Below are 26,806 nucleotides of genomic sequence, written 5' to 3' on the forward strand. Positions count from 1 at the left end.
AAACCTAAGCCTCTTTATAGGTTCTTTAATAATGGAAGAGGTGGAATCCATATTTTGGGCCATATTTATTTAATTAAAACTTATCCCAGCTACTTAAATATCAAATTACCTAATAAAACTAAAGTAATAATTCAAAACAATTCAAACATAGCCTAAAATAAAAGATCTCGCCGCTCGCCGGCCGGCCCCGGTTGCCAAATGTACCCGCACATGCCCATTTAAGCAATTTTTGAAGGTTATTTAGAAATAGCGCTTGATGTAATTGATCCGCAAATTACGTCAGGCGGTAACGTTATTAGCGATGTTATTAGCGGGCGTTGCGTTAAAAATTGACTCGCGCATATCGTAACCATGATAAGGTACGCGTAAATACTGCATGACGCTATTCGGTTTTCCGATATCTCTCTAATAACTGTGCCGGTCAGGCGCTGTGCACAATTTTAGAGTGTGGCGTGCTATGTGCGCAAACTAGTATCCGAACTAGTGCCCGATTCCGAAAATTACCACGAAAAACTATAAAGAAAAAACAAAGTTTATAATCTGTATGATCTGTGGTATTGTAATGGGATGGATTGTGGGGGTTTAATTAGAGATGGAAAATAATGTGTAGACGATCAGACTCAGCTTTATTCAGTCTAGTGCTTCAGGCTCGATCTAATACAAAAAATCCCTTAATTATGGTAACAGGTAATTTGCGATTAGCAAACAGAAAATCTCACCTAATACCGGGATACAGCTCACTAATATATTTATTATATTATTCACTAACACCCTCGTGGCTATTTGATCGGCCATCAAACTGCGAATATTCTACGGCAGTAAAAACCTACCTATCTTTTAATAGAATACCACATTTTTTGCGGGGTATAAACCTTAATGGTTCCCTCGCATTTGCCCAGCGCATTCACCGTATTTAACAATAGTAAATAAAATAATAACAACAATAATACCAAATAATTCCCGTTACAGTATTAGTGACGATATACACAGCCTCTTCAGAAATGAGCCCGTCACAAATGTTTATACACCTAAATTATTTAATATTAGATTTATTTATTTTTTTATACAACCAAAAAAGTTTTAACTAATTAATATTAAACCTAATTTCACTTTGAACTGAATTATTAGATAATGATATGCAAACTAGGTATGGAGCAATATAATTTTCCTCTCAAAGATCCAAAATTACAAACACAAAATCAAGCCGCGTTAAGTTTACCGATCCCCTTCAATATATTACAACAACGCATTAATGCACAAATTAATTAACGATATCTGGATTCAAGAGACAATGCCTTGCGGATCTAACTTTCGTATTATATACTCGGGACACAATAAAGGTGATAAACTAATTGTACAGATGACAAAGAGATTATGCCATTGTGCTCGGCAATAAGATGCACCGTAACAAACTTTGTTCTTGTCTATTAACACGTGTCTAGCGGTTTGGTGTAAATTGCTCATGCTGTGTTCTGTCGGCACTAAATCCAACACTCACTTTAAAATCGATTATTATGACTTGCTCACTTTGTATTTACTATGCCAGACAATATTTCAATATATAGTCATTCTTTTAGTTTAATTTATATTACTAATAATTGTCACATACGTGAAAAGGCAATTAATTTAATTTATTTCATATGCATGCCTAAATAATTTCTAAAAAATTCAGGATGCTCATGTATCAGGGATACAAGATAAGTAGGATACAAGGTGTAGGATATTCATTTATAGGAAATATCAATATACCTCAGCTAACCTAACCTAAAACTCGAGTCTTTTATTATTTAACAAAACAATATTATTTGTACTCGCTGAAATTCATTTGAGTATACAAGAAATGTCTAATATATTTATTATTCTTTACAAACGCAATGTTTTGGCTGCTTACACAAGTAAACTTTAAATGCATTGTTGAAATAAGTGGGTGTAAAAATAAGAGAAACTACTCCATGCATGATAAATGTGTATACTATATAATTTCATTATAGCTGTATAATACTGTCGGCTTTTTTAATCTTTCTTGTCATGTCTCATTTCATATTGTTCTGTGCCAGTGCCCACGTTCTCCGGTAGGTGGCGATTGTTAAATAAGCTCGACAATCATAAATATAAGAACGAGTTGGTAATATTATTGTTAGCATTATAAAAAAAACATGTTTTCCATATTAGTAATATTAATAACAATCATAGCGCAACAATTTTTGCCATTCTAGATTTGAGATTTTCGTGTTTATAGTCCAACAACTTTTTCAAGGAGAAAAAAAAAACTAAAAAGTAGAAATTCTTGTTCTGTTTTATTTGAGGAGTAGATGACAAAATCAAAACATTTTTGTCCGTGGATTTGAATGTTCAATTTTCATTTATCAACAAAAAAAATATTGTCAGATTTGTAGAGATTTCTCTACAACTTAGGTATATATCACGTGAATTTTATAAAAATATGTTTTTTATTGCAGTTATCAATAAGGCCAAAAGAGTTTGTGAAAGAATAAGATAAAAATAGCAAAACTGTATTTAATTCTCTACAACAAGTTGGCGTATTATAAATTGTAACCTATAACGCGCTAAATATAGCAATGCAGGCAAATCTCAATATCGTAACTATTTGAGATTACATAGATATTTATAGAGATATTATTTTTCTATGACTTTATATACCATACTGGAAAGTGTGATAACAAAATTAGGCAGCTCAATTTTATCAACTTTTCAACCGTTTCTAATAAAAGTAAGTAGTGTATACTTATAAATCGTGGTTGTATAAATATCAATCCATAGGAAAAAGATTTTTCGTACCTACGATCTCATAATTGTGAGTAACACTACTAAAAACTTGTTTAGTCATTTTTTGTCTTTTTTAGTGCATTTTTTAATATAGTGACTAGTAAAATCAAACTAACGAAGAGACGGTGTCGATAGCTAATGTTCAAAACAGGTGACAAGCAACTGTCACTGTTCATATTCATTCATCGGACTGGATAGACTATAATTATTATCCGTGGATTAGACTGTCTATCCTTAGTCAGTTTAATTCACTGGTGGTTCTTTTGCTGAAAATAAATAAACTAATTACGGTTTGAAGATCTAAGGTATCGCTCATCCGCACTGATAAAAAAGATAGACTTGAACTAAAGTCGTCATCGTTCTTGAAAAAAAAATTAGTGGCAAGAGAATTTATTTTAGCGTAAAAGAAAATATTTTGCCTGAAGCAAAACTCTCTTAACTCAAGAAAACTGGTTCTCTCGAAAAATTCGAAAATTTCTCTTGAATCTATTTTCATTCAACCAAGTGCAAGTTACTTTGTTTTAAGATAATAAGAAAAATACGGTAGGAAGTACTTCATTCAAGAAACATGGCAATTTTTCCAATAGCTAAATACTCTTTTGATCAAAAATAATAACGACACCAAAGACGATGACGAAGGACGGTATATATAATCAGTCGGCAGTCCGATCAGTCGTACGTCGCATTTCATAGTACGCACGGGTTTTGTTGCTTGGAATTTTCCACTTGGAATTTTGCATAATTTGCTTTTTAAACGCATAACGTATAACAAATTAGTGATCGTTATTAACATGCATTTGTCATTTTTTATGGACAAATTTTAGGATATATGGATTCTTTAAAGGTGTTTCTGAAAAAATGGAAATTAGAAATTAGAGCAGTTATTTGCTATATATGAAGGTAAGAGATATTTACCTAATGCACCTGTTTACATAATGCATGCGTGACTATAGATAGAATAAGAATATAGGTACCGATTTTTTTATGCAAATAATTACAAAAATTTTAGAATTTCAAGTCGTTGTATTAAAAAATTCAAAATGTGACCAAAGCTTATAATTTTAATAATTTATTTGCTTTACTTTGATTAATCGTGATGTAACATTTTTTTGTAATTTGTAGAGTGATGAACCACCCCAAAAAATACCAGGGAGTGAAGAAGCAGAAATAACTACTGTCGATGAAAATAATATCACTTTACTTACTACAGACCAGGAAAACCTAAATTTATCAGAAAATAATATACATCGTAATATGCCTGTATATGATGTATAGACTTCTCTTAGATCAAAATAAATTTTAGTTGAGTCAATAGTATTCGCTATTGGTTTAAGAAAAGTGTCTCTTTAATCAAGAAATATCCCTTTTCAATGAAGAATTTTTGCATGAATCAAAGAGACTATTGTTCTTGTAGCAAGAACTTCTTTGCATATTAATTTTGTGTCAAGAGTGAAATACTTTGGACAGATAGATTCTTCTATTCTCTAAAGTAATTTTTTAGAGCTTATGAAAAGATAGTTAATGCTTGGGCAAAGAAACGTCGTTCTTGGCCCTATTGAAAAGCGCCAATCTTTTGGGTCAAAGTCATATTCATTTCGACAGAGAGATCCTTTTTTTTTCAGTGCGCCACTGCAAATTGTGTAAGCAAATCGTAAAAAAATATAATGATCGAAGATGCAGGACACATTCTATAATTATTAATTAATAGACAAGAATTCCCGTCAAATAAAACAAATTGCGGCAATAACTTCAAACCTCTATTTTTGTTATTTTGATAAATTATATATCATCTAAAGTTATTGAGCTATTTAAAATTCCTTCTTCGTTGTCGAGATAAGTTTTCGTGGAACTGTACCATGTTAATCCAACAGTACCGTTGCCCACACGCACACTTACACACTCACACAGAAGCCTTCCTCTCTCTTTTTCGCTCTTATTTCGACGACAAGAGATTAGAGAGATAGCTGTATAAGATTTAGATTTGCGTATATGTCATAAAGCCACGCCAAGGCGCGTTTTCTCCTTTCAGATCGTATCTTGAAGCACTATGTCTTATCTGCTACTAGAGAATTCAGAATAATTGTAAATTATAATTTAGTTGTGTAAGGTACGAGTACATTTAGAGGTAACATGAACATGAATGCGAAATTATTAATTGCTACGAAAATACAGGGTCAAAGATCTGTATAAATATATATTTATGTAACCCAAGTTCACTATCGTTTAAAATATTGGTAAATACACACACCGGAAAAATCTAGGGATATCATTTTATTAAAGTTAAAAATAAATGTTTTGAATAAACAACCACATATTTGTAGGCCGATTCTTTCTACTTCGATTGAAACGAAGTAGTCTTCGTAACACTAGTTATTTCTAAATTTGGGATATTTGCAGAAGTGTTTGTGCATTTTTTGTCAAATGTATAAAAAGCACCTAGCAACAATTATTCGAATTTAACCTGTACTGGCTATGTTTTTATGATAACTGGCCAGAATTCATTTAAATAACTCTGTTTAGTATTAAACGACATTATGGAGCGTAGACATCTTAACAGAGACGAAATGCTAAGGGCGATGAGTATGCTAGAAGCTGGAATGAGTCAAATCGACGTAGCTAGAGCATTAAATACAACGCAAAGTGTAATATCGCGATTAAGTGCACGCTACCGTGAAAGTGGTGATGTTGCTGAAAGGCACACAGGGCGACATCGCATTACTACCCCTCAGCAAGATCATTTTTTACAATTAAATGATCGACGCCGACCGACTCTAACAGCACCAGAGCTTAGTTTAATTCTCCAGGAAACACATAATGTATCCGTTAGTCCTGACACTGTTCGTAATAGATTAAGAGAGGTCAACTTAAGAAGCAGACGCCTCTGGAGAGCTCAACCCTTAACGAGAGGAAATCGAGAGGTACGATATTTGTGGGGTTAAGATCATGTTCAGTGGTCGAATGAACAATGGGCCAATGTTCTCTTCACGGATGAGTCACGCTTTGGAATTCATCCGGATTCGAGAAGGCTTAGGGTATGGAGAGAACCGGGAAATCTTCGGAACCGAAAATTCGGTTGGATCATGTTCAGAAAGTGCACCCTTATCAAGGTGGAACAGTTATGGTCTGGGGAGGAGTTCAGTTAGGCCGAAAAACCGATCTCGTTTTTCTTGAAAGGTTTCTAACAGAGCCTATCGAGTTACCATATGCCAATGATTTTGGGAGAAACTTCATTCTCATGCATGACAATGCACGGCCTCATACAGCCAGAGTGGTAAGTGAGTTTATCAATGCCCATCAATTAAACATCTTACCCTGGCCGGCACAATCTCCTGACCTCAACCCCATCGAGCACGTATGGGACGCGGTCCAAAGAAGAATTTTGAGAATGGGTATGCCTCGTGAAACTCGTAGGGATCTGGTTCGGGCCGTGAATGCAGCGTGACATCAGACTGTACCTCAAGAAGAGATCGACAACCTGATCAGGAGCATGGAGAGACGATGTAGGGCTGTAATGAACAGTAGAGGAGGCCATACCCTTTATTAAGTAAAAATGGTTTTATCTTTTTTTTTAATTCACAGTTTAGAATTAAAAAAAAATGTGTGTATTTTTTTGAGTTCAATAAAAATCAAGGTAAATTTGAAAAATTCGGTAAATTTCGCATTTTTATTTCCAATACGTCCTGTAAACTATTTGTTTATTTTAATTTTATTGTATCAGAAATGCAAATAATACAATTTCTGACGATGGCTGGATAAAACTGTAATATCCCTAGACTTTTCCGGTGTGTGTATATTAAGAACACCCTAGTATACTTTTTCCTTAAAGTTCGTTTATACTGGTTGTTTTTACGAAATTACAATTTGATGTTATAAGTCTAAAAAAATAATCTATCTAAATATCTAAATTTAAGTAATTTAAATTGCTAAGTAAATACTTACATTAGATATTCTGCTGTTTCACTTTCATGTAGCTGAATATATTTTGATGTTGGAAATCTGAAACAAAAGCAAAGACTTTAGAAAATCATATTCCTGTTTTATATAAATACAATTATAAATACAACTTTTTCTGATTTTTTGAATCCAAAAATTAATTCCATAATGCAGATATTTTGCTGAAATATCTGCATTAAAAAAGCAACAAACCAGATATATCTATTCTTAAATAAAATATGAGTATTTTATACAAAATTACAAAAACGAATCTTTGGCAGGTAAAGTTTTATTAAATTTTTACGAAAAAAAAGTGTCTTAAAATTATATCGATTTTGAAAAGCATTGATAATATATAATCGAAAATAAGGCGTCATGTTGCACTTGGAAATTAAGATCGCAGCCGTTTTATATGTAAATTGGAATTTCGAAGCCAATTTGGTGCAATTTTTAAGTAATATTTATACTTAAATTATTTTACAACAAATTTTAATTAGTATGGTTATATGTTTCCAGTTGGCCAATTATTTTGTATTCAACAAAATAAAATCAAAATCTGTTTTTGCGTCAATATTTTAATGCCTCTAATAACTTTTTACAAAACCGTCCGTTTACCAAAAGTGCATTTCAATCGCTATAATCATTGGAAAATACTTCATACGCGTATTACAATCCATGGTTAAAAATGTTGAAAAATTAAACAGTTTTTAGTTATTTAGGTTATTACAGGATTCTTTAGTACCGTAAAATCTAAGTACTTAGTTAATATTATTTTTTTTCTGATCTGGGAGTATCCCGCTTAACACCCCACTTTCTTTGTCTAAGCTTTTCCCGGATATTTTATTTTTTAAGTTGTTGAGATGTTTTAGGCACTTGTCTATCGAACATTCTCACTATTATTCTTTGGAGAATCGTTTTAAAAGTATTCAAACTCCCTTCCTTTTCAGTCTTAGTAAATAGTACTTCCAGAGCCCGTTAATTTGGCAGCCAGGATTATTATTAACATGGTGGTTGTTTTTGGTAGAAATTTCTTTTTTCACATTGTTCAAATTCAGGCCGAACAGAATATATTTGTTGTGGATATATTTTGAATTGTTCAATGTAGATCTAATAGCATCAATTTGAAATATTTCCTGTGTTTATATGTTGATACTACTTGCGTTTCCCCAGATTCCTATTCTGTTTGTCCAAACAGGTTTTAGAATAGTTTTGTAGATACTTATTTGAATTTAAGCGTTTGTTATTTTTATTGACTTCTTCGTGCTGAATAGTAGTTTGGAGTATGATAAAATTTATTAAAATATCTCTGGTTTGATTATTACGCTGATACAAATGTTCGTTGATAAGTAATATTCGTAAATAAGTTAGCTGTGTGCACAACTTTAATATCTTTCTTAAAAAAATATGATTTTTTTGCCTCTCATACATAAAAATTATTTTATGGAATTTATCATATAAAATGTTAACTATTAAAATTAATATTTTAAAATTACTTGTGACAACGATAAAATTATAGGTTGACAAATTAATGTATATCTCTCTATCTATCTATAAAATATCTCTGCATTGGATAGGATCAAACAGCAATAAAACAGGAAAATGAATAAATACAAACACGTAACGAATACAAATACCTAGGCGTTACTTTCGATAAATCCGGGAAAGACGACAACGAAATAAGCTCGAGAATAGTCAAGGCAAGAAATGCAATAAAATGGTTGAATAATATACCCTGGAGTAACGAAATAGGTAAAGACAGAAAACTAAGAATTTATTAAAAGAAGAATAAAAAAGACTCAAAGTCTCGGTCTCAACGTTTATATTAAATTAAACATTGACACGTGTTTCGCTCATACGAGCATCATCAGACAAATACAATAAAAGTCAATCCACACACACGTTCACATTTTACATATTAAAACAACACTCGAATATTGTGGATTGACTTTTATTGTATTTGTCTGATGATGCTCGTATGAGCGAAACACGTGTCTCTGTTTAATTTAATATAAACTTTGAGACCGAGACTTTGAGTCTTTTTTATACTTCTTTTTAATTTAAACTAGGTCTCTTTGAGAAAAATGGACGCCTTATTAAACTATTAAGAACTTATAATGCGATAATCAAGAGCAATCTGTTATTTGGGGCGGAAACATGGAGGTTAACAGAAAATAACAAAAGAAAATTACTGGCGGTAGAAACGGACGCGATATGGAGATTAGCACGAACATCAGAGCTGGATAGAGCAGGAAACGAGACCGGGGATCAGGGTCAAAATGGGTAGAGAAAAAACTATAAAGTGACTATAGAGTGCCCAACTGAAGTGGTATAGACATGTGAGAAGGATGGACAACACGCGACTGCCTCAGAAGATACTAAACTGGCTTCCACAAACCACAAAAGAGAAGGAACGGGGAAGACTAAGGACAAACTGGATGGAGAGCGTCAAGAAGGCGATGAGCTCAAGGGATCTGCATGACGGAGAATGGAATGAACGAAATTAATGGCCACTAGGAATCGCACAACGTCGAAGGATGTTTTAAAAGCGATTCTTATTATATAAATTAATGTATGTTGGCATTTGCCTGATTTGCATTATTACCTGTATATTTTTAACTTAAAAATAGATGCATATTTTCTTAAATTAGTTAAAATCGGCCTGTGTAAATTTGTTGACAATATTCAGACAGTTCAAAATTTGAATGGTATTTTGTTTGTTTCCAACAACGATGCACCACCCGGTATACATTTTTTGTTTATTTTTGGAGTGCGTCAGTTTTCGACAATTGTTTATTTATTGGAGATCAAATGATTTATTTTTTCAGTATAGAAAAAAACTAATAATCCTAAAAAAGTGCAAATTCAATTAACGTTAAGTACTTAATAACGAGGAAGCCGACAATTTCTTGTAGAGCGAGAGAAATTTTCCCATTAAACGTCTTCATTCGATTGCGGCATCTCGCAGATCGCTCTCCTATACGTTTGTTTTTTAATTCCACGTTATTAAGTGGTGTTCTGAGCTAACGGTGTCCGGCGGAAAAGATGGCCACCAGTACGCGACCGGTTAAAAAACTAGTTAGTACTTCCTTCGAGTGTTTATCATCTTCGTTCGTCGTGTTTACACTGCCATTTAGCATATTTTCTTCGTAATAGGAAAGGTAACTGAACTTTTAGACATATGTCGCGCTTTAGATGACCGACGGACGGCGTGCTGCTCCGCGGCAACACCACCTCAAATATTAGGCCACAATAAATAATGTTGCGTCATAATTACAAATAGTATGCAATATAATCACAGCATTTTAAGTTCGAGCCTGCTTTTTCTTATGACAGAAAAACAAATCTTATGGGAAATTGCATTAGAATTTTTTTTAAGGAAAAGTCAAAGTCAAAGTTCCCTGTGGATTAATCAATTTTTAGATCATACTTGATGATACTTATGTTAGTTATCGTGGACAACAAAAGCTACTAGAGTACATCATGTTTTTTTATTAAGTGGACTTTGAGTTTGGCAGTTAAAAAATAAAGTAATTTTCTATAATATTTCATTAAATGTTACCGTGTAACGCACTGTTGATCATAAAACTTTCATACTATATCTCATTCAGTTAGATATTTGTAAACTACCAGAAGACCTCGCATACTCAAACTTGGTGGTAGCAAAATATTCCCAAGATGGAAATAATTGTTGGAAATAATTATAATGATTAAAGAGCGAGAGATATAGATATTTCAGGATTCAGTAACAAAACACTTACTGTTTATTGTTTAAATTTCATGATTTACGATTCATAAAAATCAGTGCAATCAGAGATGCCAATACGACGAGAAGAGGTCATTAAATAACATATTTTTTAATGTTTGTTGTTCCTAGAACCAATAAATACTATTCTTTGGATGTGGTAAACAATGGATCAGTATTAACACTAAAATAATTTCGGACTTCCATTGTAATTGATATATCTGACTGAAACGTTCTATAATTTGAAATGTCCAGAGTTCAGAAAATGTCCAGAAGTACGAAATTCTTTTAGTATCAATAAGTACTTTATACAGGGTGAGTTTTCTACGATGTTCTCTATGGGTATCTCGGAAACTACTGGAGATGAGTCGGTTAAATGGGAAAAGAATTGCAGTTTTGTGGGGTCATAAATATGCGCCTTTCAGATTTTGGAAAAGGTTCATGGCTTACTAGATATTTCGAAAAAAACATATTTTGGCTATTTTGAAAACTGTCCCTAATTCCATTATAAGCTATTTTAGACAAAAAGTTTTCAGATAAAAGTTGTAGATAATCACATCTTTCAAGAGATCGTGTCCTCCGCTTTTTTCTAAAGCCTGTCATTTTTGACATATAATACAAACATATGTTTTTTTAAATGGAAACCATAGTTGGCCATGACTTCATAAAAAGCGCCATTTTTTAAGCTTTTTAGTGATATAAGCTATAATATCTTTTCTTCGAAAAATTACTGAGTTTTAGCCAATTCTTATCATTTTTAAACAATTTCACTTAGTTAGCCATGGAAACAAGTTCAATCGCAGTTGCTCTCAGAAATGTGAAGCTGTCACATCCAAACTTTGTAAATTAAAATAAACAAAAATTGTAAATATGAATTTTTCAAATGAAAAAAAGCGCGAAGATACTCGCGCATCAATAGAGTGGTTCCAACATGACTTTCATTATGACACACTACCCCCCACTCCCCCATAATGAAAGAAATGTTAAAAATTATTTATATCATAATTATGCAAACGCAGGGCTAGGAAGAGGTGGACTAATTGCATGGGCCTCCTCGATCAACTGACCTATCCATTTTATTTTTTTATGCGGTATGGTTAACAATAAGGTTTACAAAATAACCAATGAATTAAGAGAGGCACTTGAAGTGGCGGTACGAGAAAAGTTTAATTAAGTCCTTCTGTGAGAATAGGTAGTAATTCAGTTTTAAAAAGATGCAACTCAAATCAATGGCGGATTTTTTGAACATTTTCTAAAATAACTTAAAGTGTATGTAGTGATATAAATTTTTTAACTTTAGTTTTTGTAATGAAAATTGTAAAGATCCGTTTAGTAATATATTCTGACTTTTTATAAGTTATAAATCATAACAGAATAAAAATACCATGCAATCTATGTGAAATTAGTCAAGAAAGATAAGAATTGGCTTTAACTAAATTTAACTTTCCTAACATGTCTTGAAAACCGTTCTCTAAAAAACGTAACATTCACCGGTCAACGTATCCTCGAAAATGTATGATCAAGAAAAGTTGAACCAATAATCCTACACGCTTTTCTTTATTTGAAAAATACATATTTACAATATTTGTTTTTACATATTTACAATTTTTTAATTTACAAAGTTTGGATGTGACAGCTTCACATTTATGAGAGCAAAGACGATTAAACTTGTTTCTATGGATAACTAAGTGAAATTGTTTAAAAATTATAAGAATTGGCTATAACTCAGTAATTTTTCGAAGAAAACATATTATAGCTTATATCGGTGAAAAGCTTAAGAAATGGCGCTTTTTATGAAGTCATGGCCAACTATGGTTTCCATTTAAAAAAACATATGTTTGTGTCATATGTCAAAAATGACAGGCTTTAGAAAGAAGCGGAGGACACAATCTCATTAAGGATGTGATTATCTACAACTTTTATCCGAAAACTTTTTGTCTAAAATAGCTTATAATGGAATTAGTGACAATTTTTAAAATAGCCGAAATTTGTTTTTTTCGAAATATCTAGTAAGCCATGAACTTTTTCAAAAATCTAAAAGGCGCATATTTATGATCCCACAAAACTGCAATTCTTTCCCCATTTAACCGACTCTCTATCTCCGGTAGTTTCCGAGATACCCATAGAGAACATCGTGGGAAACTCACCCTGTATATTAGTCACCGGTCGCAATAAATCCACTCCTTGTAATATTTTTTGTTATTACATGTTAAACTTGATATAATTAAGACCTATATTTCTCATATTCTTGTAATTTAGAGATATACCTACAGGGTTGTTCACGCTATGCGACGTAGATTTATTGTAACCAAATGATTAGATTTTTAGAAATTGTGAGTCATGTGATCGTTGGAGGACTACTAGAGCTACCAATTAGATTACTAGAGCTACCCAAATCAATAAAAATGATCAAAGTTGTATTTTTTTAAATATAACTCCCTGTATGTTATTACATTTTTAGTTTCTACGATTAAAATAAAGGTAAACTTGATTAAGGTTTACCTGACTTAAATCTTACCGTTTTGGAAATATTTACAATTTTGTGAAAATGTAATAACAATAATTTTAATGCATTATTTCTCTAGGCATATTTAAGTTTTTAAAACCAAATATTATACTGAAGTTTTGTTCGTTTTATGTTCAAGTATAAGAGAAACAACTAAGAACGAATAGACCAAGCAACTGGTACCGTAAAACCTAATTAAGAAAAAAAGAAGTTAATATGCACCGTTTATCTCAATGACAATTATTCTATAATGTCACAGGTTAGTCATCAGATCTTCTTATTATCTCGTTGGTAATTTTTATACCTCCTAGTAATGACGTCACCCGGGAGGTTGACGAGGCTTTAGTGTTTATGGTGGTGATGGTCTCGGATTTTAAAATGTCGCGTTCTAAATAAACGCGAGAAATGTTCTAAACGGTGGGACGTAGTTATGACTACTTTCCGACGTAAACTGTTGTTGTTAACGCAGGTGCCTTTAAGAAAACACTAAGCACGCTTTTCTTATACGTATAGTATATTTAGGCTTTTATAAACAACAAGCTGAACTTCAAATATAATTTAGAAATAGAAAGTAAAATAGAGACTCCCAAAGAAGAAACAGGTTTATAGTGGTTTGTTATAGATATATGTTTTTGATAAATAATGTTTGTAATGTACTTACGTATATTGTATGTTAATTCAAAATTAAGTCTATTTAAAATAGTTTCTATATCAAGTTGAAACTTTGGTAAAATATCTATATTATTTTGTGACGGTATAATAAAATTTATCGAAATAAAATTATTGAATGGATCAATTGGGATATCAAGGGTGTCGTACCTAGGAGTAATTGCCGATATTTCTTTGCTTTTTTATATATTTTCTCGTACTATTGTATTTGCTTTTTATTATATTTTGTTCCCTTAACTTTTCAACTCGTCTTACGCACCTATATTTCATATCAATTAAACTTTTAGCCACGTAATCGAGGGCACGATTTTTAAATGCATTGTTGCCAACCGTGGACATATTCGGCGCCGTGCCGATTAACTGGAATTTAAATTAGCCCTGGGGATTCAGGTGGTAGCTCTGCTGTAAAAAAATGTCAAGTTGCCGCATTTATTTATTTATTTTCTGACACTGTTATTCGTTTTGACATTTTAGTTTTGTATTATGGGTTTTTGGTTAAAATAGATGGTGTTGTGATACTTTAAGGTTGAAAATGTTTACTAGCAGACCTTGCAGTCGAATATTATACTTTTTAAAACCTCTTTTAGTGGGAAGTGTATAGGGTGGACCATTTTGGTTGTTTCTATAGGGTATCTAGGAAACCGTGAGAAATATTCAAATTTTGATACTGCAGTCTCGGGTTCTTTTTTTGAAAAAATTACAATGGTGCAAACGGATCGTGGGTATCTTAATCGGTTTCGAAGCTACAGGGGGATTCTTAAATTTTGTACTTTTTGAAGATGGTCGATAGTTTGTTTATTTCGGCAACCACGGAAAAATGAATTATACATTCTAAAGGCACTTTTCTGTGTAGAATGCAGTGGCGTAGTCAGACTTTTTTCGAAAAAAATATTTTTTGAGATATTAACTATACTTATGTTTTTTTAAATAGAACCCCCTGTATATTTTTAAATTTTCTTATTCAGCTTGGCATGGGCTTCTCGAAAATATATAACACTCTATATTAATTTGCAGTATTAACCTCAACATTTCAAATTTTTCTTAAAATATCCACTTAGTAGATAGTATGCCGTGCCGAATAAGAAAGTAAACGGTCGTCATGGTGATCAGAACATACCTTTGATTTTGATGGATGCGGGATATTTCATTTCAACAGATTGAAGTGTGTGTATTTTAAATCATAAAAAATGAGTAAATTTGAAAATTTTGAGATATATATAATATTGATTTTCTTCATCTTCTTCAAAATAGATTAAACTATCTTCTAACCTTTTAAACATGGCTGAGTTTGGTTGCTCGCGCTCTGGATACCGCTCAAAATATAAATCAGCTGCCATTTGCTTATGTTTGTTAGACTCAATATAACATTCTAACATATCATATTTCTCAAAATTTTCCCGCATTCATCAAAGGTATGTTTCGATCACCATGACGACCGTTTACTTTCTTATTCGGCACGGCATACTATCTACTAAGTGGATATTTTAAGAAAATTTTGAAATGTTGAGGTTAATAGTAAAAATAAATATAGAGTGTTATATATTTTCGAGAAGCCCATGTCAAGTTGAATAAGAAAATTTAAAAATATACAGGGGGTTCTATTTAAAAAAAACATAAGTATAGTTAATATCTCAAAAAATATTTTTTTCGAAAAAAGTCTGACTACGCCGCTGCATTCTACACAGAAAAGTGCCTTTAGAATGTATAATTCATTTTTCCGTGGTTGCTGAAATAAACAAACTATCGAACATGTTCAAAAAGTACAACATTTGAGAATCCCCCTGTAGTTGACTGCAGTATCAAAATTTGAATATTTCCTACGGTTTCCTAGATACCCTATAGTAACAACCAAAATGGTCCACCCTATACAAGATAAAAGAGTATTTTGAACGGTAAAGCGGTAGTAATGGCCTTTTGTGTCCCTTAAGTGCTGTTAAGAAGGAGAGTTTTGTTGATGTAAATAATAACTGTTTATATATTTATAATTTTTTTTTTTTGTTTTCTAAAATGTTTTTATTAAAAAAAAATGTATATAAAGTGGGCAACGCTGTGCCGGTCAAGCTTAATCACGTGACTAAAAGTTTATTTGGTGTGATGTACTTTCATTTCAAGTACCTACGTGATGTACTTTCATTTCAGGTACCTACCAAAAATTAATAAAAATACTGTTTTTCCTTATTAGTTGACGAAATTCACTCAGAGTTTGCAATTTACATCAAAAAGTGATTTCCCTCTAACTCTTGTTATTTTAGAGAGCTAACAGTTTGCATACAAAGTCCTTAGTTAAAAAGTCAAGCTAAAAGATGCCACCGGTCGGCTTCTAAATTTCTCCTCAGAAAATCTGAGACAAATTCATCGACTTCGAGCATATTTTAGCGGGAGCTTAAGCGAACCGGAACATATTTTAGAAAAGATAGAGGGCCTTTCAGGAGCCGCTTACATGAAAAATGACCTTTTCTAGTTTCGCCAGAGTATAAATCGATTGATTCATCCTTTACGTTCCCGGTTCCCTGTGGCTTTGATCGATGTTTTTGCTGTGTTTTACTGAAATCCACCTAAATTATGCTTAAATAAAATGTCGGAGAGACATGTATATTAAAAAGGATGACTTTTCTCTTTCTCAAAGTTTTTTCACTGCTGTCAGGCAAGCAGGAGAAGACGATTCTTATAACTTTTTATGGTACAAAGTAACAGTGGTGATATTAAATTAACAATAGATACATTTTTGGGTATGACTCAAAAGTGGCTCCTCCCTATCACTTTTTTATTAAACGGTTTTATTTAGCTCGACCCGTACGGTATTTATTTATTTGTTTGGGTCAAAATTAGAAATTGAAATTTAAGTACCTTCCTGTTGTCAGATTGATCTGAAATTTGGTACACACCTTTAGTTCCGATGACAATACAATATAGTAATATCAATAACATTGTAAATCTAAGATGGCCGCCGGTACAAAATGGCGGATTTCATATTTTCCACAACCCCTTAATATGGGTATCAAATAGAAGGGCTACACTAGTAGAATACTGTGATTATGACAAAATTTAAAATCCAAGATGGACGTCGTTATAAAATGGCGTATTAGGTGAGGGCATGAGTAGTCGTGTCCAGAACAGTTGTGTCCAAGATTGGGTGACGTTAGAAGGACAGATAAAAAACAAATAGATGATTAGATGTACCTACGTAGTTAGCAGTAGCTTTACCACCCAAGTTAAGGTAATAGGTTAAAACGTGCGGCAGGTATGTATGGCATTAGGGTGGCTAAAAATGTAATGTCGCAAGCGTTTTCCCCTCAAGATTGGGCGCCTCTTGTTGTATATTATAGCCTTGCCCTCTACTGGACCTCTGGGGTCGACCGTTAAAATGTCCATTACTCGTGGAAACAACATGGAAACAATAAATAAAAAAACAAACAAAAAAAATCGGTAAAAAAAACTTTTAAGTTAAACGGTTTTATCTTATGTGCACTGAAAACTAGAAAATAATAATAACAATTAGGTATTATGTACTTCTAGTTCAGAAATATTTTAGTACTAGGTAGAATAGCTTTTAGGCATATTAGACTAAAATAAAAACGTGGGGCCCATTAACTATTGCTGTAATACTTTCTTCTATACTAAGTGTGGATTGCATCGACTTACGATAATCGTAACTGGAGGTTTTGACAATCAATAACCAGCCGTGACGGCTTCACCAGCGAACGCCGAGCTCATGATCTACCAAAGTATAAAGATATGCTTTGCCATAGGTAGGATTTCAGAGGGGCCCCACGTTTTTATTTTAGTCTAATATGCCTAAAAGCTATTCTTTGAACTAGAAGTTAAAAATACCTAATTGTTATTATTATTTTCTAGTTTTCAGTGCACATAAGATAAAACCGTTTAACTTAAAAGTTTTTTTACCGATTTTTTATTTTTTCAAATAAAAAAAACGAGATTGGGTATATGACATAAATTAGGATTGACTGACGTATTCAATTGTTTTTGATCACTTCCTGTTTCACCGGAAATTTTGGTTTAAGAAAATTGCCTCTTTAATCAAGAAATGTCCCTTTTCAATCAAGAATTTTTGCGTGAATCAAAGAGACTATTGTTCTTGTAGCAAGAACTTCTTTGCATATTAATTTTGGGTCAAGAGTGAAATACTTTGGACAGATAGATTCTTCTATTCTCTAAAGTAATTTTTTAAAGCTTAAGAAAAGAGAGTTAATGCTTTGGGCAAAGAAACGTCGTTCTTGGCCCTATTGAAAAGCGCCAATCTTTTGGGTCAAAGTCATATTCATTTCGACTGAGAGATCCTTTTTTTCAGTGTAAGTCTTCCTTAAAAAAAGTAAATTAAGTAGCTAGTGTGCATGTCTCGCAAAACCCGCCAGCTATATTGCACAGTAATTTCGCGACACTGCGCTTCCGAATCAACTGCTGTTTACCGCCTCCTCCCCTTGACGTAAACTTTAGCGAATGCAAAACGATGAGATAGAGCCGGATTTCGCTTTCGGGGTACTTTGTAGGTTAATTGTAACGCCGTCGGGCAATGGTGTAAACTTTGTTTGATTAGAGCAGTGGAACAAAGTAACGTACTTGACTTGCTCGAAACACAGTGTTTAGATCTGATTCGTCGTAGGAGAATTGGAGAAGCGGGCCAAGTTTGAACACGGATATTGGCGTAGTTGTTCGCGGGCTTTATTTCCTTGCGGCTTCCGGAATAATGGTTCATTAAATGCAGCAGTTTAGAAAAAAATATATTTTTTTGCTTTATTGGGGTAATTTAATCTCATGTATTGGGGTAACTTAATCTCATGAATTAAAGAGTAGTACTGTATACTAGTCTAAGAGCTAGCAACGTTTTCGATAAAATATTTTAAGACGTCTGGCTCTTTGATATATCTTTTACTATGCTCTCTGGAACAGCATGCGGCCCGTCTGGCTGCCGATACCCGTTGTGAACTGAGCATCGGAAGAAGATCCTATATTTTTTATTAATTTAGTCCTCTAAGTTCTAGTATTGAATATAAATCAAACATGTCTCCATAGCGCAGTGCGTAGAGTTTCAGACCACGAACCGATGATTCAGAGTTCGAATCCGGGTCTGGTCAAAGACTTTTTTATTTTATTTTCGATTATATCCTGATACTAAAATATTAAATAATTCTGGTAATTAAATAAAAACAAATATTTAATACTTTACTATCAGAATATAAACGTAAATAAAATAAAAAAATCTTTGCCACGACCCGGATTCGAACTCTGAATCATTGGTTCGTGGTCTGAAGCTCTACGCACTGCGCTATGGAGACATGTTCGATTTATATTCAATACTAGAATTTAAGGGACTAATAAAAATATAGGATCTTCTTTCAATGCGCAGTAGGGAACGCAACGTTTACCGGCAGCCAGACGGCCGCATGCTGTTCTAGAGAGCATAGTAAAAGATATATCAAAGAGCCAGACGTCTTAAAATACTTATTTTTCCGACGTTGCGTTGCTAGCTCTCGTACTATACGGTGTGGTGCATGGGAACGGTAAATTTTGAAAAAGTCCAATATTATCTCCCCCAATGATATTATGCAAAAGTTGTATTAGACTTTCTGAAAGGGCGTTAAAGTTCTACTTTCACCTATAATTTCGTTACATTCAGAATAAGCATTTAAATGTTATTTGCAAAAATCTACTTTCAAATTAGTAAAATTTATAATACGGTCCAGGGGAAGTTACAATAATTAAAATACCAGTAAAATATGAGTTTGTCATTCTCAAATTCAATATTACATTTTGCTTAGAATTAGAATTTAGAATGAGTGGAAGGGGGGTTAATCACTGCGACCTTACAGATCCATTGTGTTCCCCTTTCTTGAGTCATAACTCATCATACAGTCCCAGGGCTTTGACAAAAGCCAGTATCTGGGACGGTTTTATAGAGGGTAGTTCTCCATCTCCAATATCAGTCGTACCAAAATTCATGGCACGAATGGTTGTTGTCGTCTCAGCGCACTCAGTGATGAGGTGTACTGGTGTTTCCCCATCTTCCCACAGAATCTGCATTCGCCGTTTCTTCTTAATTTCAATCTACTGAGGTGTTCATTGGGGAGACAGTGTCCTGTTAAAAACCCGTGACAATCCGAAGATTGTTCTTACTTAAACCCAGGAAGATCTGTGATTTTTTCTTGATCATAAGCCCTCAGAAACTTCTTCGAGTGTCTTAGACCGTTGCAAGATTTCCATTCCAGGTTGCGGATGGAATCTTCCAAGTTCTTGAGTTCCGCCTTGAGTTGGTTACCACTTGGAAAGCAGAACGGTCCTGGTCCAGTTAGTGGAGTGTTCGCTCCTTTCCTAGCTAGATTATTTGCTTTTGCATTGCCTTCTATCCCTTGGTGAGCAGGCACCCAGATTAGGAGGACTTTGTTTTCTTTGCCTAATTTATTCAGCTTCTCTATGCATTCTTTGACCAATTTCGAATTGATTGATACTGAGTTGATCGCTTTTAACGCTGCTTGACTATCAGACAAGATGGCTATTTCTTGTTTCCGATAGTTCCTATCTAAGATAAGTTGTACGCATCTTTCGATAGCGTAGATTTCTGCCTGTAGGATACTAGGGTAAGTGCCCATTGGTTCGGAGTATTTAGCTCTCGGCCCAAACACTCCGATCCCTGTTCCCGTATTGGTTTTGGAAGCATACATTTTGCTTACAAGAATTTGTGTTTTTTTGGCAAAGGCGATTATTTTTTTTAAATTGAATTGATAATCTACAAAATAATTAGTTGTGTTGAGAATAGTATTCGCTGTGTATGATTAGTTTGCTATTCATTACTCAATCACCTCTCGTGGCCTCGCTCATATCACAATAACTCAAAGAATAATTGAAATATTTGTAACTAAATAAAGTTCATTAAACAACTATACTAATTAATGAAATTTTCAAATAATCCCCTTTTTAACACTCCAAACGATTGTTGAACTTCCGCCTCACATTACAAACACAGTATCTTTCGAATTCCGCAGAGATGGCATTTTACAGTTCATGTGAATTTCTGACCTTAATATGCTCATAAAAGCTGTTTTTGAGTAATTTTGAAATGACTTTTGAAATTAGATTAAATAATTTATTAATTTTATTTTAATTTGATTAATATTGTAATTATTAAACTTGCCTTTATTTCATCAAGGAGATCGAAATCAACAAAATATCAAGATACAACTTTTAATTGGCATTAAAGGGCCTACACAATTTTGCCAACTAGAGAACAAAACTCAGTGGCGCACATGTTTTTTTTAGAAAAATATTCCAGTGATGACCCATATGCACATCTTTTTTTTTTTGTCGAAACTTTGTTAGCATTAAAAGATGTAGCATTTATAGCCTCAAAACGTATATTATTTATATATATGTATAACTTTTACCCTCAAAATCTCATTTAAGTCACTAAAAGCACTTGAAAGAAAAGTATAATACATTGAAAAGAAAAAAATCAGAATCGGACCTATGTTGATATAAAAAATAAATCGTAAGGAATCTCCCTACGAGAGATGGCACATGTTTTTTGAAACACCCCATACAGTATAGATCACAATTGAGGCCATGTTACACTGATAGATCTAAAAGAATATTATAAAATTTTAACAGGAAGAGAGGAGGTATAAAGGGGAGTATGTCGATAATTAAAGTGCGTTGGGATGGTTCATATATCTCGACGGAACAGATTATTGTTGAATACAATCCCTAAGTAAGGCTTCTATAAATCTTTGATGATATCTCGATCTAACCGAAAACTGTTTTGACAGATCCTACGTTGTTTTATTAATAGTTATCTTGTTGGGTTGGGTGAGATTGGGCCCCATTAGTAATATAGATTGTGCTATTTGATACGGTGTTTAACTCAATATATTGATTAATTGTTCCACAACCACACACATAATAAAACGATCTCAAACATTTAAAGTTCTGTTAAAGTTATTATAAATTGTAAAAATTGATTTGTTTTTCTATTTATTGTTAACAATAAAAATCGTCAACAGTTTTCTTTACCTTTGATTGTAGGGCAAAATTTCTTTCCCAATTAATGCGGAATTGAAAAACTTGCAAATATTTCGAAATCTGTTAGATATAATTGCAGACACCTTCCAAGACAACAAACAGTTACTTTATTTTTGAATGTTAATGAAAAGTTGGTAAAAATTTTTTGACGGGAGATGCACTAATATCTCACTGACACTTTACGACATCGTGTGTTGATATTGAAAAACTTTTGCTTACCGTATCGGTGAGAACCAGCCTCTGGACAGTCCATCTGATGAAGGGTAGGCCCAGAAACCAAACCGGTTGTGGGAGTGGAGCTTGGTTTCCCCCTTTACGACAAGCAAAACAATTTTCTTTTTACTTTTTATTTTTTTCTCTACTTTCGATTTTTCGAAATTAGAAAAAATACACAGCTAAAGGCAAGAAAATATTATTTATTAATATACACTAGAGCTGTAAGAATTTTGTTCATTTCATATAATAACAATATTTAGCCCTAATATCTTCCGGGACATCTACCTTAAACAATATAACATTGATTAACAAACTCAACATTGATTTATTTTATAGATAAATATAAAACAAACTCGTACTAGTGTAGGTATGTCGGTAAAACTATAGCGTGCTTGAAAAATATGAACTGGTCATATTAAAACTAATATTTAAATTGACGATAAATCCCGTAGTTACTAAAATAACACGGCATTGATTTTCAGTCACTCATACGCTCCGAATGTTTTATTCAGTACTAATTGATTTTTATGTTTAGCGCCGTTATGAAATTTGAAATGGACAATGGAAATAGTCTGGAATAAAATAGCATCGCTTTTAAAAAGAATAAAAGTATCGTCCGTTCATAAACTTTCGGTTTTGATTTCACAGATTAGTTATTAATTACTTTATAATTGTGTCCAGCTACGTCGAACCAGCGGTTTCCGATAGAGCACAGAAATTAGAGTGCAGAACATGCTGCCCAAGTTTCCGGAATACAGTTCGGACCAACCTGTATATTTGAATCATCCCGTATATCTATAAAACTATTTTTTAACATGTGTGTCATTCAAACTGTGCAAAACAAAAATGTCACCCGAATATTTTACAAAACAATACAGAGAAATATCTAATAGAAAACCTGATAATGGGGCTTTGTCAGAACATTTGGTCATCTTGTCTTGTTTACGTAAATCGTTTTAAACAAAATTCTTAATAAAGACTCCTAAGTTATTTTACAAAAAAACAAAGTGAACATTTCTAAGAAAAAAAAACATGAAAGAAAATAGGGTGTATTCAGAATATTGGGTTATCCTGCAGGTTGTATGTCAAAGTGATTTGTTAAAACAAAATTACTAATAAATTCTCCTGCTCATACCAAATTAAAAAATAGAATTCCTAAGAATCGACTTTGATATTTTTCAAAGGAAAACTTTACGCTATAAATCTTTTAAATTTCCGTTAAATTCGAAAAAAGTGTAATAGAGGTAACATAGATAAATCTGTTCTACGACAGATATCCGCTCGGGAATTTATTTAACAAAATTAATTTTTAGAACGAACAGTAAATCATGGCTGATTCGTCGTTTTTTCCTTCTCTGGGCACAAAGTCGAGCGAGCCGAAATGCCTCCGCAGAGGCATTCCATCGGTTCGTAAGGAATTTCATCAGATTTCATGAGGTAGCTGACATGTTCGCAGGCGAAATATATGTGAAGATGATTTGGGGGGTAGATAAAATATGAACAGTTATTTTTTTCCATCTCAAATAGGATATTTCTTTATGTATCTGTAATTGTTTAAAAAATAGCAGCTCTTTTTCATTATCTGTCATATAATTATAAAAAAATCCTGCAAAGAAATCTTGTGTTGCTCAACATGTTTTTGATAAAAATAGTTTTATTAGATATTAAAAATTTAAATATAATAAAACACATCTCAAAATACAGGCAGTTGAATATATATTACTACCATGTACCAGCGACTTCCTTCGCGTCGAATTAATCATTTGAAATGGTGATGATAAAACAAAGCAAGAATTTCCATTAACATAAAAACTGGATAAAATTTTCTCACACATTTATGTCAGCATGAGAAAAAAAATATGGCGATATTATTATATAACTTGGTAATATTTGAGGGGTAGTTTCATCTCGTTGGAATTTGACTTTCGAAAAATCCGTTTGCCAAAAATAAGCTTTTTACGTCCAAACAGTTTAAGCTGAATCGTGGTTAAGAAATTACCCAACTTTTTGGAACACCCTGTATAATTTTTTAAAAAATTTCTAAATATGTAAAAAGCCAAATAAATTATGCTTGTCCAAGCGTTTTCCCGAAAGACTAACCGTTTTTTAAATAACAAATATTGTAATATTTGAGAGGCGTTTTCACCCTCTTGGAATATGAGATTCGAGGAACCCCTCCTTATCGAACCTCTACACCCCAAAAATCAGCTTTAAACGTCAAGCAGTTTAAGCAGAAAAATCTTAAAATATGTAAAACAACAAAATAAATATACGTGTTTAAGAGTTTTTCCGAAAAACTCACCGGTTTTTGAATAAAAAATATTTTAATATTTGAGGGATAGTTTCACCCCCTTAGAATTCGAGTTTCGAAAAATCCCTTCTTATCGAACCTCTACACCTTAAAATCAATCTGTTTTCCAAAAATCAGCTTTTTAGTAGTCAGGATCGTAATTAATCAATGACCAGTTTTTTCGAAACAGCCTGTATACATTTTTAAAAAATCTTAAAATATGTAAAAAACAAAATAAAATATTCGTGTTTAAGCGTTTTTTTTTTCGGAAACTTGACCGTTTTAAAATAAAAAATATTGTAATATTTGAGGGGTGGTTTCACCCTCTTGGAACTGGAATTTCGAAAAACCCCTTCTTATCGAACCTCTACACCCCAGAATCAACCTGTATGCCAAAATTGAGCTTCTTACGTTGAGTGGTTTGAGCAGGATCGTGATTAATCAGTATGTCAGTCACTTAAGGATTTTAGATATTAGTATAGATTAGAGTTACATATTATGAGAGTTCTCATCATCATCATCATCATCATTTTAAACTAAAATACGATAGTTTATAAACTAGTCAACTAAACATTTTAACCGTAACGTATACATTAAATTTATACGTACAAAAAAACATATAAATTTTCTCTATTTCTCTAACGCGAAAATCTTTGGCCTGGAAATATATAAATTAAAATCAAACTAATATATTTTTCGCTCTCTAACACCCTGATTGCAAAAATCAGACACTCGTGAAAGCGCTTTACAATATTTCTGTTTATTCTGCTTACTGGTCATTCTGCATTTTAGAGAAACGGAAAATTAAAATTAATAACCAACATTTTTGAAATATTATGATTTAGAACTGTAATATATTATAAAAAAAGTTACAAGAACAGAAAATAACTTTCAGTAAAAAAAAAACACCATTTTAGTCCATACATACCGGCATTATTATATATGGTAGAAAATGGCATTCCGAACAGAGTGACATAGCATATGTCAACTTTTGATATTTTTGCTTATAAAATAGTAATTGAAACTGCAATCTAGAGTGCAATGGCTGTGTTCACAACGACATGTTTTCTCGAAGTATTTGGTACCAAATTATTCGTAAATAAATGCTCTTGAGGTTGTTAAAGAATTGTTGCCAAATTGCTAATGAAGCACCCTCGTTCCATTGAAAAAAATTGAGTAACGATACTTAGACATCTTTTATCTGGTCAGGAAAAGACACTAAACAGATTAGACAATCAAATCTATTTTCCAAAGCTCCTTGATTAAAAATGAATGATTTTAACACAGTCATGGCACTCTAGATTTAAATTTATATTGCTATTTTTTTAATTGAAAATGTCAAAAGGTGATATATGATATGTCATTCTATTCAGAATGTTATTTTCTAACAAATAAAGTAAAAAAATACCGTGGGTAACATTTAAAAATCAAAGGTGGTAGTCGTTTCTAATAAAACAGGAAGTGATCGAAAGTAATTGAATACGTTAATCAATCCCCATTTATGTCATATACCTACTAACATAACAAATTTCGTTTTTTTTATCTGAAAAAAAAATAAAAAAGTTATACTAGTGAGTCACGTTTGAATAAATCCGGTATAGATATCAAAAAATCTACTTTTACATTATCATTTTATTCCCGAAAATTTGGCTTTTTAGACAAACAAGATACAATTTTTCTTTTAAATCTCGTTTATAGCAAAAAATCTTTTTTTCTCGAAAATATTTATATTAAAGGAAAAATGGGCCATTTCTTTTTCGCCCACCGGGGAATACAAGCCGTCCCTAAAAAGTTTCTTCCCTTTTTCGAAACCTAGACGACTGCTTTGCGAACGAGAAAGCTCGACCTCAAACACATTTCGAATCAGTTTACAAACTTTTCTTAAAGACCGTTCGTCGCAAGAAATTTAAATACCTTAAATATGATTCGGACCGAAATCGATTCAAAATATCTCGCTCTCATTGTTGCCAACCCCCTAAACCGCTTTCGAATAAGCAGAGCGAAAATTCCTTTGCCAACTGAAACACTTTTTAAGAGTTTAGTCGCGTCAAAAATGTCGATTTTTGTACATAACTGGAAAGAATTTTTATAGTTGTCGAGGGATCCTGATCAATGGAAGAAGCAGAACTATCTAAATAGATCACCCTTACCCTATATTTACCACTTATACCAGGTATTTTTCAAAAGTGGCCTACCCCTATAACCTTTTTACTTTTTCAGATAAAACCGAAATTTGGTATGTTAGTATACTTTTGGCCACTCCCTGTTTCACCGGAAATTTCTGCAAAAAAACGTATTGAGAAAAGTTTATTTGAAAAGAGCGTGTTAAGAACTATTTTGAACTATGAATAGAAATTATCTTTTGGAATTAGAAACCGTTTCAAACAATATTTAGACACTTCAAAGCGAACTAATCCAAAATCGATTTAAATTTACCTACTTTCATCGTTTCCAATTTAAAACCTCTTAAAATAAACTGTGCGAATTTTCTTCTTTGTGGCAAAGTTGTTTTAAAGCTACTATAACACTACAGAGTCCTTAAAATATGCGCTAATGTTAACATTTTAATTTAAACAGAAGAAAAGTAAAATTCACACTAATTCCTCGATCAAATCTTTGTTCTTTGTTGTTG

At 32.7% G+C, this 26,806-nt stretch overlaps 1 protein-coding gene across 3 annotated transcripts in view; it reads right to left on the reverse strand.

Annotated features, from left to right (window-relative positions):
- The window catches only part of LOC115891076 (irregular chiasm C-roughest protein-like), a 549,766-nt gene that overhangs the window by 426,722 nt on the left and 96,238 nt on the right, over positions 1–26,806 (reverse strand). For all 3 annotated transcript variants that reach the window (XM_030911476.1, XM_030911478.1, XM_030911475.1), the window contains exon 3: positions 6,727–6,783. The gene's annotated coding sequence lies outside the window, so the exon portion shown is untranslated. The remainder of the gene's footprint in view (positions 1–6,726; positions 6,784–26,806) is intronic.

Source organism: Sitophilus oryzae, unplaced genomic scaffold (genome assembly GCF_002938485.1).
Source record: "Sitophilus oryzae breed Bouriz unplaced genomic scaffold, Soryzae_2.0 scaffold_965_pilon_pilon, whole genome shotgun sequence".
NCBI lineage: Eukaryota > Metazoa > Arthropoda > Insecta > Coleoptera > Curculionidae > Sitophilus > Sitophilus oryzae.